The following is a 12,787-nucleotide window of genomic DNA, read 5'->3' as shown; positions in this document are numbered from 1 at the left end:
TAAAACACTATAAACTAACTAAATGTACATTACCGATTCAGTGGTGCTGCCATGACCAACAAAATATATCCCAGTAAGCACTTGTAGATAAGAAGATGCTCTCTAACTTGGTTACCCTTACCAATAACATGCTTTATACAAATAAACCATTAAACCAAATATAAATACAAAATTTCAATACAAAATGTAACCCACAATTGAAGTATATGATTACTTCTCCTCTTAGCTTGTAGACGCATCAGGCTTCTGAAATAAAGAAAAAGAGGTTAGGGTATCTGTCAAACCCAAAATTTACAGGAAAACATTAAACTATCAATTGAATAGGTTCAAAATGGAAATAAAAGCTAAAGAATAAATTGAATAACGATAATTACTTTTATCACACTAAGTAACCTATTTCATAAACAGGTTGTTTGTCGTGAACTTGAGTACAATAATCAAAGCTAAGGTGGAATAAAGCATTTAGACCCATGATTTGAAAATACGGATAAGAGGTTGAATCTATATCCCTGCCAAAGAAATAACTTTCACATACTTAATTATCCAAACAACGCATGAACGGAAAAAAAAAAAGAAAAGGATTTAAGTAATTAATTAAGGAAATTTAGAACACGTAAAAACAAGGGGAATCAGGTAGCAATCACCATACAATTGTTTGGATTCTTAGGATTAGAGAGAAGACATGTGAAGGTGTGGATGATACTGGAATCGAACTTGCTAGATCAGTTTTCTGGTTTGTCTATTTACATAGAAGCTTTGTTTATGTGATTTTGTCGGACATGTCATTCCCTGAAACCCATTTTCAAGAACAGAAGCATACATACATACATATATATATATATATATATATATATATATATATAGATATATATATATATATATATATATATATATATATATATATATATATATATATATATCTACCCTAATAAATGAAAATGTTATTGTCACTTGTCATTCTCTCATTTATTTGGCCACATGTCATTTTGTTATAATTTTGAAATATATTTATTTTCCACTTGTCAATTACTTCATTATTCATTTCCATTTTATCATTAATTTAGTTTCCATAAATTAAACCTACTATAATAACTATTAATTTCAAATTTCAAATTTCAAATTTCAAATTTCAATTTCAAATAAATTTACACTTTAAACCATTGTATTTAACATTTTATTATAATAACTCATTTAGTACACGGGTCTAACAATTAAACACATAATTTTAATTAATTTATTTTTTGTATGTTTTTTTTCATAATTTTCACTTATTTCATATTTCAAATTCAAATAAACTTCTCATTTAATCACTCTTATTTAGCATTATGTTTTAATTAATCCGTATAATATACGAGTTTCACAACTAGTATATATATATATATATATATATATATATATATATATATATATATAACCTCTTAGTAAAATACAATAAACAAAAACAAAATATGGAGGTACCACAAAAAACACCTAATTGTAGTGGGTGTGTAGAGAGAGAATCAATAGCAAAAAACGGTGGTGGTGAGGGATGTGCGGGGATTCAGTGAAGGCTGGTGTTTCTTGAGAACACCGACATATTATATGTTGTTGCGGTGGTGCGATGATGGCCCGAAGGGCACATCAGTTTGAGTGACAGTTGCTGTTGTTGAAAGCGCATACAACATAATTGGTGTTAATGGATGCTTCTTTAGTTTTTGTGTTTGTCTATTTGAAGCCAAAATATCAACCTGTATAGGGTTTAGGAGATTGTGAGTTTTATGGGTGCAATAAATAAACTCAAATGCCAGATTAAAAATCACAAGACATGGGAATGTGAGCACCAAAAAGACGATTCAAACAAGTCATCTTCATCTTAAGAAATATTCATCTTCAGGAATGATTAGGTGAGAGTCATAAAAAGTGAAAGATCATCATAACTCGAAACACTGAAAAGAAATAAAAGGAGGAGAGTCGTAACCTGAATTGCGAGAGATATATAGATAGAGAATGTGAATTCTTTAAGAATGAGGAAATGGAATAGTTCAGAAAGACACATGATATGTGATATTTGGCGAGATCATAGGAGTAGACTCGATCAAGGGATACGGGGTTGGGTCAAAGTTGATGAAAATACCAATTCTAACTCCTGAAAGTAAGGGAATATTAATTTAAAGGTGTTGTTGGTGGATATCTATAGCATCATCACTTTTAAGATTTATATTATACTATTATTATATTAATGATCGGTTGTAATTTAAGTTTAGCGATTTGAACGTCTTTAAAAAATAATATTATTATATTGAATCTATTTATAGAAATAATAAGATTTCTTTTATAAGATAGTAAAGATATATATATATATATATATATATATATATATATATATATATATATATATATATATATATGAGGTCTCATACGAAAATACAAATAATTTGTGAAAATACAAAAACAAGAAAAATCTATTAGATTGTGTCACTTCAACCTTATATTTTGGACAATTATCCATCTAAATGTTGAACTAAATGATAATAGTCAATGATACATGATAAATTGTTTGATATTAAGAAAACATGTTTTTTGACATTGTTATATATATATATATATATATATATATATATATATATATATATATATATATATATATATATATATATATATATATATATATATATATATATATATATATATATATATATATATATATATATATATATATATATATATATATATATATATATATAGGAAATGAAAGTTAGCAATAGTACCTGACCAGAGTACTGTTCCTCGGTTACACATGTTACATTATACTTCCCGGTCCTTCCACCGTCTCCCACGGCTTCTTCATCTCGATCCTTCCACCCTCTGTTACTGTTTCTCCTTAGAAGCGATTGAGCACTGCCATCACCACCCTTTAATTCGTGTCCACGGTCTCTTAGGGTTGGTATAGTTTTCACGATCGCTCCTCTACACATATCTCAAAGCGGCGATCACTGTCTCCGGTCTCCGGACGACGACAACGATGAAGCCTCCCCCTCCGACTTCTTTCATGCTATTATCACCGACCCGTTGAGACCCACGAGGTTTTGTTTCTCAGTTTTGCTACCACTCTCCAATCGACTTTTCAGCCTCCTAACCCAAACCCAATCTGCCATTCATCGGCTTCTTCTTCTCCACATCTACTTCCCACCGTCTACTCTAATCGATTTGTTTTGTGCAATCATTGACATCTTTGAACTGCTACGCCTCTCCTCTACGTAGCTCTTGCTCTCTTTAGAAAGTAGAGGTATATTAATATGGTCAATGGATGGTGGTCAAATTCTTTTCCAATTGCTCAATCGGCTGTGGGTATTGAACCCTAACCCTCCTTCTTTTAGTTCATTTTCTTCTGGTTTTTTTTTGTGATGTAAATCAATATGGCTTAAAATTTGTGCTTTGATATGTTTTTTGTTGGTTTCAAAGAATCCTCTCTGCCATCTACCACTTCTATCTACCGTATTCAGCAGAGATCAGTGAAGGAAGAGGTATTTTTTATTCATTAGTTTTTAGTTAGTTTTTTTTTTTTTTTTTAATTTTTAAATTTTTTTTTTTTGCTTTCGTTCCATTTTATCCTGGGCTTCTGTTTTTTACTTACTTCATTGCACTTCGTGCACCATTCACCTGACTTTTTATTGTTGTTGTTTGCTTGATGTACTATGAGCAGAAGGCGAAGCTTGAAGAGGGTTTTATGGTGGTGGCTTTTGGAGATGAAGATTTTGGGATAAACTTATCTTATTGTGGATAAAGATTTTGGAATCGAAGAGACTGTCCGGAAGAAGACCCAGAGAATCCCCTTTCTTCCACGTGTTTATTCCAGGTATATCTGTAAAACCCAACCCCAACTCTCAGTTCTTACTTTCGAATTGAAATTTAGGTCTGCTTAAGTTGGATTTTTTTATGTAAAAGAGTCTTTTTCTGCAACTTTTGAGTTGTTTCATGAGAAATGCCTAGGTTTGCTAACATTCTATCAGTATTTTCTTTTTTCATATTTACTAAAATATTATTTTAGATATGTGATAAAATATTTGATTATGTTCTCTCTTCTTGAGTTAATGCTTATTCTGTTTTATGTAGTTGAGTTAATCAGAGCATGAGTGCTCTTTAAAATTGTTCTTATCAATGTTTATCACTAAATAATGTCTTGAAACAAGTTTTTTTACTTATTCATGGATGATGTGGTAATTGATATCGTACAATTTTGCATTACAGCATCTGAATTCGTTTTGTATTCAATTCTTTGTTATTGATGGATTGAACATAATACACATTATGTGGACTGGGCCGACCGGCTGTATAGGTATTAATCTGAACTCCGGGTGGCCGACAATAGGCCAGGACTCCAACAGGTGAATCAGGTACTTTATGATTTATTGGATTTATGAATTATTCAAATTTTTTGTTCCAGCATATTTAACCTCACCAAAATTGTTGCAGTATCCTTAGGTTCCTCTCAATTGACGAAAAAAATGTGCGTATGATTGGAAATGGGAGAGGTTTTGGTTCTCTTGCGGCTCGGCTCCTGCTCATACGCTACTTCTCTGCAAAGTAGACATCAGTGAAAGCTCAACCCACTGGTTTGTTTCATTGGATTATTGTTTCTATTAACTTTATAATTCCATCCAATTTTACCTACAGTTATCTGTGTATTGGTGTTTGACTAACAGGTGTTGGGTTAAATGTTTTACATAAATCATTATATAAGGGGATTATTGTTTCCCATTGACATTAACAAATGCCAAATGTAGTGCAAACTGTCATATCTTGTGTAACAAAAGGGAGCTAAAGATCATCATATTCTTTTTATGGGAAGTTATTCAACCCCCTACTTATTTTTGGAAAGTGACTTTTGAGTTTATAATTGAAAAGGCTAAGATATTTTGGAGAACCTAATGAACAAGTTGCATTGTAAATAACATGGTATGATTAATTATGGAAATATGATTTTTTTTTACTTCCATAAGATAACCCAATACCAATCAAACCTGTTTTTTTTTCTTTCTCATCCCACTGAATAAAGCAGTGTTGTTTGGGTAATTGATGTTTAAAAAATGTTTAACGAAACAACAACAAGCTTGGGAAGTGAAAGAAAAAAGATGTCCCTATTAAGCCTATTTGGTCAAAAGAAACAACACATACGTATAATAACATCTTATATGACCCACTTGTAAACTTCATTGCAATTTTCTCAAATATATTGAATACCACTCAATTCCATATCTTAGTCAACAAAAGACCCATTCTTACCATAGAGTAATCTCAACCATGAAAAAGACAAGGAATACCAAGTAAAATAACGTTTATATGTTGATTCTTGAGGATCTCAGAATTATCGGACTTTTTTTTATTTACACTAGACTATAAATAACACATATATCTAACACACTTGGGACATATTTTAACTCATCCACAATACTTGTAGTTACATTTGCACATTCATCTCTGTAAATCGACTTTTGATATCAATAAAAACATCAACGAAGCTGATTATTATCACCTCCCAAGGTCTTATGTTGGAGATCTTATCAAGGATCCAGGGCTTTCCTTGTAAATATTTTGTGCTACTTTGATCATTATTCCACACTTAATTTACTACGAAAATAACACCTCTCATACAATTTGGTCGAATTATACTTGACTAATTTTTGACCAAAACAACTATAGTTTTAGAAACATGATAAAACATAAATTCTTCAAACGTAATAAAGTTTACAAGAAAGAAATAGGAATAAACCAAATAGAAAACACTTAAGATATACTCACCAATTTTCTTCTCACCTTGAATAACCACATCTTTCAGGTCGACCTACTGCATATGACCATTGGAAGTTTGATGTCATCATCAAAATGGATTGGTCATCAACTCACCGAACGAAGTTTCAATGATATCAAAAAGGCGCTTGACTACCTCTACCCAACAACAAACCCATCGTGATATACGAAGATAAATTACGAAAGAATCTAAGAATCATCTCTTGCATGAAGGAGAGAAAGTGTTTGCAGAAAAGATGCTTTGCTTTCTTGGCCCACGTGGTGGGTATGCAAGGCAAGGGTAAGGAAAACAATGACATTCCACGAGTGTGCGTCTACCCAGATGTATCGCTTGAGAATCCGCCTGGTGTAGCTCCATCTAGATAGGTCAAATTCCTAATCGACCTAATCCTAGGTGTAACACTACGGGCACGATCTCCTTGTTGTCAAGCTCCATAAAAAAAATGCAAGAACTCTCTATTCAGCTTCAAGAACTTCATGACAATGGCTTATTTCCGTCCAAGCTTCTCTTCATGGGCAGCCCCGATATTGTTTGTCAAAAAGAAAGATGGATCGTTCAGGACTTGCATCGACTATCGAGAGTTGAACAAGCTCTCTTAAGGATCGATGGCCTGTTCAACTAGCTGCAAGGATCATGCTACTACTTGAAGATTGATCTAAGATTCGGTAACCATCAACTTAGAGTTCAAGAAGTAGATATTCCAAAGATGACATTCTGGACTCGATATGGTCACTACGAGTTTCTGGTTATGCCATTTGGGCTGACGAACACACTATCCATATTTTGGACCTTATAAATCGGGTGTGTAAACCCTACTTGGACAAATTTGGGATCTTTTTCATTGATGACATATTGATATATTGATGAACCAAGGAAGAACATGGCCAACACTTGCGTTTAATTCTTGAACTATTAAGAAAATTAAAACACTATGCAAAGTTTTCTAATGTGATTTCTTAATTAAAGAAGTACATTTCCTCAACCATGTGGTTAACAGTAAAGGGATTCATGTCGATCCTACAAAGATCGAAGCGGTTAAAGATTGGAAAGCACCGATGGCACCAACCGAACTACTCCAATTGCTAAGTCTTGTAGGATATTATCATAGATTCATTGAGAATTTCTCCAAAAAAGAGAAGTCTCTCACCGCACTAACCTAGAGAGACAAAACGTTTGATTGGGGAGATGGCTAAGAGTCTGCCTTCCATAAATTCAAACAATTGTTGTGCGGTGCACCATTCTTGTCTCTTTTAGAGGGAAAAGAATACTTTTTAGTATTCTATGACACCTCTCACCAAGGGTTCGGATGCATATTGATGCAAAGAAATAAATTAATTGCATACGTATCCCGACAACCTATGCCAAATAGGACAAACTACACCACCATAGGAGCCAAACTAGACATGAGTATTTCATATCACCCTTAAACAGATGAATAGAGTGAAAGATGACACAAACCCTAAAAAACATGCTCTGTGCATGCGTGATAGGCTTTGATAATTCATGGGATACTCACTTGGTGTTATTCAAACTTTCATATAACAATAACTATCATGCTAGCATAAAGGCCGATCCATTTGAGGCCTTATATGGTCACAAATGCCATTGTCTAATATGTTGGGCTAAATTTGGAGATACTAACTAGCTAAAAAGCAAACTGGAGATACTCTAGTCACTGGTCTAGAGATCATGCATGAAATGACAGAGAAGATCATTCAGATAAAGGAACGATCAAAGGCCACACGTATTTGACAAAAAAGTTATGCTGACATAAGACGCAAACCATTGGAATTCAAAGTACGAGAATGTGTACTGCTAAAGGTTGCTCCATGGAAGGGTGTCATCATATTTGGAAAACCAGGTAAACTAAGTTCGTTACATTGGACCTTCCGAAATCCTAGCAATGGATGTTCGGGTGGCTTACAAGCTCAAATTACCTCAACAACTTAACAACGTCCACAATACCTTCCACATATGTAATCTTAAAAAGTGTCTCTCTGATGAGAACCTCGTCATTCTGGTTGATGAGAGCTACGTCAACACTAAACTTCACTTTGTGGAGGAACTGTTGGAGATCAAGGATCGAGAAATCAAAAGCCTCAAGAAAACCCACATACCTATAGTAAAGGTCCAATGGATCTCTCGTAGAGGGTCGAAGTTTACTTGGTAACATAAGGATCAAATGAAATAAAGGTATCTGCAACTGTTCAGTAGTGCACTAGTAGAAGGGAATAATAATAGAACAAAGTAGCAAAGAACTTAATAATTTCGGTATGAAATTCCCTTAATGAGGAAGTAAGTTGACATCCCGAAATTTAGGTCAAAAACTGTGAACGGTTAATTAACAGTAAAAAGCTTTCTAATTTAACTCATTGAGTTTTAATGCATCTTATGTAAAAATGAGTATATTTCAACTATTATAAGATACCATATGATATATGTCACACCCCCAAACCAAAACGGCGGAATCGTTCGAGGGTGGATGACTTCATGTAGTATCGTAACAGTTGGATACATAGTAAAGAAAGTAAACACAACCAACATATATATAATTGAAAAAGTTACATCATTTGTAGGTATTACATGCTCCAAAATATCGATTACAATATGTTGTCAAAAGATTTGTTTAGACGTCTAAGCATCCCTTCTGCAAAAGCTGAAGTTTACCTATATTACTGAATCCCTGAGAAATACAAGTAGATTTGAAAGAGTAGATCAGCATTTAAGCTGGTGAGTTCATAAGTATTTAATGTCACTGTTTGAATAAAATCGAATGAAATTTGTTTGTAAATGTTCGAAAAACTCCTAGAAAATCCAATATTTCCTACTAGTATAAAAGTAGCCTTCTAAAGACTCAACTGTTTTGAAGGTTTGCTTTTAGAAATTCAATATCCGTTCATAAGTGTGTGGTAGTTTAAAAGTTCCAAAACTGAAATGCAATCGTGTATTTCATGCCTACAATAGTAGATTTGTGTAAGTATAAAATCACTAAGGCATTTGATAACCCTGTAAATCAATGTGTTCTTAAGACTCCATGTGAGTGTTATAACCATACTAATGACCCAGACTGCCTGTAACAATGTTCTTCAGGCGTTGGAATGTTATGACGTTTGTCACCCCAGGCCTGCCAGCCTAGTTGTAGCTAACAGCTTAGGTGTGGGATTGTCAATCATGTATAGATCTATACACAAGTATCACATTCTCCCTACAAGGGATTATGGTATATAATACAGGACTTAAAATGCGTACTCAAAAGTACGCGAAATGTCTCACAAAACTTAGTATAAAACAAATTTACGTATGAGAAAGTCCATTTTTTCTTGAGTATGAAAATATCTCTTTGATATAGTGTTTCTAGTATGTAAATGTTCATGATTTCCTCGTAAACTATACCTATTATAGTTATTCAAAGTGTGTGTTTCGTTCGTATAGTAAAACCTAGTGTAATGCTCACTTGTTATGTAAAGTATAACATTTAAAGTGACATAAATGATCACAAATACTTAAAGTAGAAATAAAGGGTTTGATTCGCATATAGATAAACATGTTTTATTTCCAAAAGACAAGATGTTATCGTGAATATATATTGCATAGAAAAGTTTCCATGTAGTAGTTATGAATCACATATGATTCACTTGATAGAAAAGAGTATATAGTGAAACTTTATGTTACACACGATAATAACCGTGTGTTTAATTGTATTTCCCCCCCCCCCCCCCCTAAAAGTGTATAAAAAGCATTGATAAAACATTTGAAAGTGTAGTTTATAGGGGTATGAACTCACTTGATTGATTGGAGAACACGAGATGAAAATCGAGCAGAACTTCGGCTTGTGAAAGTCGATTTTCTCGGGATTCTCGAGAATCTCGGGAGTCTCAGGAGTATAGAGCCTTCCTTCAGAACTTGAGTGTGAAAACCGGGACTTCGGGAGGGCTTCGGGAGCTTAACCACAAAGTTTCAGCACGAGAGATGGAAGAATGGAGCACCTAAACCCGGCACCCCAAGAGTTCTATTTATAGGGGTGAATTTTTGGGTGCCACATCATGGCTAAGGTTGGCCACGTCGTGGGGAGCAATTTTTATCCTCTTCCGTTGATTGGACGCCCTCAGTCACTTGCGGGGTCGCGGAAAACTGTGCCACGTCGTGGCAAGCCTGACAGCCTCGTATTTTGGGCCTCGAACTTGTAAAATCCGTAACTTTCGCATACGAGCTCCGTTTTCGACGTTCTTTATATGCAAGCGTAGGTGAGAATATACTCTACAACTCTTGTTTAGACTTCTTCGGCAAATTTTGACTTTATTTTTAATTATTTATTTTTAACGGGCCGGGACACGAAAAGTCCGTTAAAAATCCAAAACTTCTTCATCCGATGTCCGTTTTCGTCAGACTTTTCACCGTTGCGCTACTATTGCTGAGACCTTCTATTCTCATTTAGGTTGTGTCGGCTAAAGACCGCTCGATCTCTATTTCGAGTTTTTAGTTGTCTACTGCTAGGTCAGAAACTTCTAAAAATCATAACTTCCTCATACGCAGTCAGATTTGGACGTTCTTTTTATGTACGCTCACGGTTTAATGCTATCTAAAACTTTCATTTACATACTTAAGGCTAAAAAATATTATATTGAAACTTCGTGTTTTTCGTTTAATTGGTGTTGCCGGTTTTGTCGGAAATCTTAGAATGGTCATAACTTCTTCGTTATAACTCGGATTTTAGTCTTTTTTTAGTATTTCTATAAACCTTGACACAATATCTAGCATGGTAGGTAAACCAATAGAGACTTTCGTATATTTTATTTTCAAAGTTAATTTCATTATTTCAAAAGTGGTTACAATAATTAACTTTTTAGGTTATTACATAGAGTTGAAATATCGGGTTGTCACATCATCCCCCGTTAGAGGGAATTTCGTCCCAAAATTTAATGTAAGAAAAACACTTGCGGATTAGGGAAAAAGATGTGGTTACTTGTGTTTCATCTGATCTTCGTGTTCCCAGGTGTATTCAGGTCCTCGCTTTTCATTTCAGCGGACCTTCATGATAGGTATGCGACTTCGTTTTGTTCTTTTAATTTCCCTATCCATGATTTCAATTGGTTCTTCTATAAAGTGGAGACTCTCGTTGATTTCGATTTCGTATAAAGGGACAACGAGGGTCTCATCGGACAAACATTTCTTCAAGTTTGACACATGAAAGGTAGGGTGTACGTAATTGTGTTCCTGCGGTAGACGAACTTTGTAGGCTACCGGGCCGATCCTTGCAAGGATCTTGAATGGTCCGATATACCTTGGGTTTAGCTTTCCACGTTTTTCGAAACGTATTAACCCTTTCCAGGGCGAGACCTTTAATAGCACTCGGTCCTCGACCTGAAATTCCAAGGGCTTCCGCCTTTTGTCTACATAACTCTTTTGTCGGTCTCTTGAAACCTTTAGTCGTTCCCAAATTTGTACAATCTTCTCAGTTGTTTCTCTTATGATTTCCGGGCCAGTGAGAGTGCTGTCGGGTACTTGTCCCTTGACTAGTTACGTGTCTCTTACTTCAGTCCAGCATAGTGGTGATCTACACTTCCATCCGTACTATGCGGATAATGAAGAACCATAAGACTGAATTACCTGGGATGCCTGTGCCCATAAGAAATCGCGGAGCCACCCATTAATAGTAATAGAACTCTGCGCAAAGAATGTTTGAGTCTCTCTTCCTTTCCTGAACCTGTGAGAACACTCTAAGAATATGCCAGCAAAGACCTTATTCAAGACTTTATAAATTGCATCCATCATTGTCGTTTTTATGTGATTGAGTAAGACGGCGTAGCTTCCCAGGTTTATTGGGTTTTAGAATAAACGATCTATCTATACATGAAAAGGATAAAACCTCAAGAAAGAAGACCTTAATGCCTTATCAATGGAAAGGTCTTCGAAACTATGAATCTTTCATCTCTTCTCCTCCCGCGATAAGGACGTGTCTAGGGATGCTACTTCGGGCGGGCGTGCTTCTTTCTATGGGGGCGCGCATCACTTTGGACGTGCTTTACTTTACCGGCAGATGCATGAGTCGGAACGTAATAGCTAGGCACGTCGTGGGAGGAGAATAAGCAAAATCTATTGCATAATCCAAGTAAAAGTGAACATCTCGCTAATGAGGGCTTCAAATGGAGCAACTTTAATGCTGGAGTGATACCTATTGTTGTATGAAAATTCGACTAGTGGTAAATGGGTATCCCATGCTTTACCAAAATCGATTACACAAGCTCTTAGAATATCTTCCATGGTTTGTATGGTCCTCTCACTTTGACCGTCGGTTTCTGGATAGTAAGCAGTACTCATGTCAAGCCTCGTTCCTAGAGATTTTTGTAATGATTGCCAGAATTGCGAAGTGAACCTACTATCTCTGTCAGAGATAATGGATATTAGTACATCGTGCAGTCGTACAATCTCTCGGATGTAAGTTCGAGTTAGCTTCTCCATCTTATCGGTTTCCTTAATGGGTAGGAAGTGTGCGGATTTTGTTAAACTATCAACAATTACCCAGATGGTGTCTAGTCCACCTCCTGTCTTGGGTAATTTGGTTATGAAATCCATGGTTATCCGTTCCCACTTCCACTTGGGTATTTTGGTTTGTTATAGTAATCCTGATGGCTTTTGGTATTCTACCTTCACTTTGGCGCAAGTCAGAAACTTGCCCACATAGGTAGCGATCTCTGCTTTCATGTTCGGCCACCAATACAGTTTCTTGAGGTCCAGATACATCTTGTCCGAACCTGGATGCACGGAGTATCGAGTCTTATGAGCCTTGTTCATGACTATGTCTCTGAATCCACCAAACTTCGGTGTCCAGATCCGATTCATGAAGTAATGAACTTCATCACTCTTGACTTCAAGATTCTTGTCCATTCCTCTTAAGGCTTCACCTGCCACGTTCTATGTTTTCAAGGCTTCCCTCTGAGCTTCCTTGATTTTTGTGGACATATGTGAATGGATTGTCATGGTTAAGGATTTCACTCGGCA

At 35.3% G+C, this 12,787-nt stretch overlaps 1 long non-coding RNA gene across 2 annotated transcripts; it reads left to right on the top strand.

The window, feature by feature from the left end:
• Positions 1-2,744: 2,744 nt before the first annotated feature.
• Positions 2,745-4,903, top strand: LOC111902385 (uncharacterized). 2 transcript variants are annotated; one of them, XR_006189358.2, is made up of 5 exons: positions 2,745-3,323; positions 3,442-3,503; positions 3,683-3,835; positions 4,228-4,373; positions 4,453-4,903. It is a non-coding gene; the product is annotated as an uncharacterized LOC111902385 (long non-coding RNA). The 2 variants fall into 2 exon arrangements; XR_002853764.3 differs by having other exon boundaries at positions 2,745-3,327.
• Positions 4,904-12,787: the final 7,884 nt, after the last annotated feature.

The sequence above is a fragment of the Lactuca sativa genome, chromosome 3, assembly GCF_002870075.4.
Source record: "Lactuca sativa cultivar Salinas chromosome 3, Lsat_Salinas_v11, whole genome shotgun sequence".
Lineage (NCBI taxonomy): Eukaryota > Viridiplantae > Streptophyta > Magnoliopsida > Asterales > Asteraceae > Lactuca > Lactuca sativa.
This window is presented reverse-complemented; position numbering and strand designations above follow the sequence as displayed.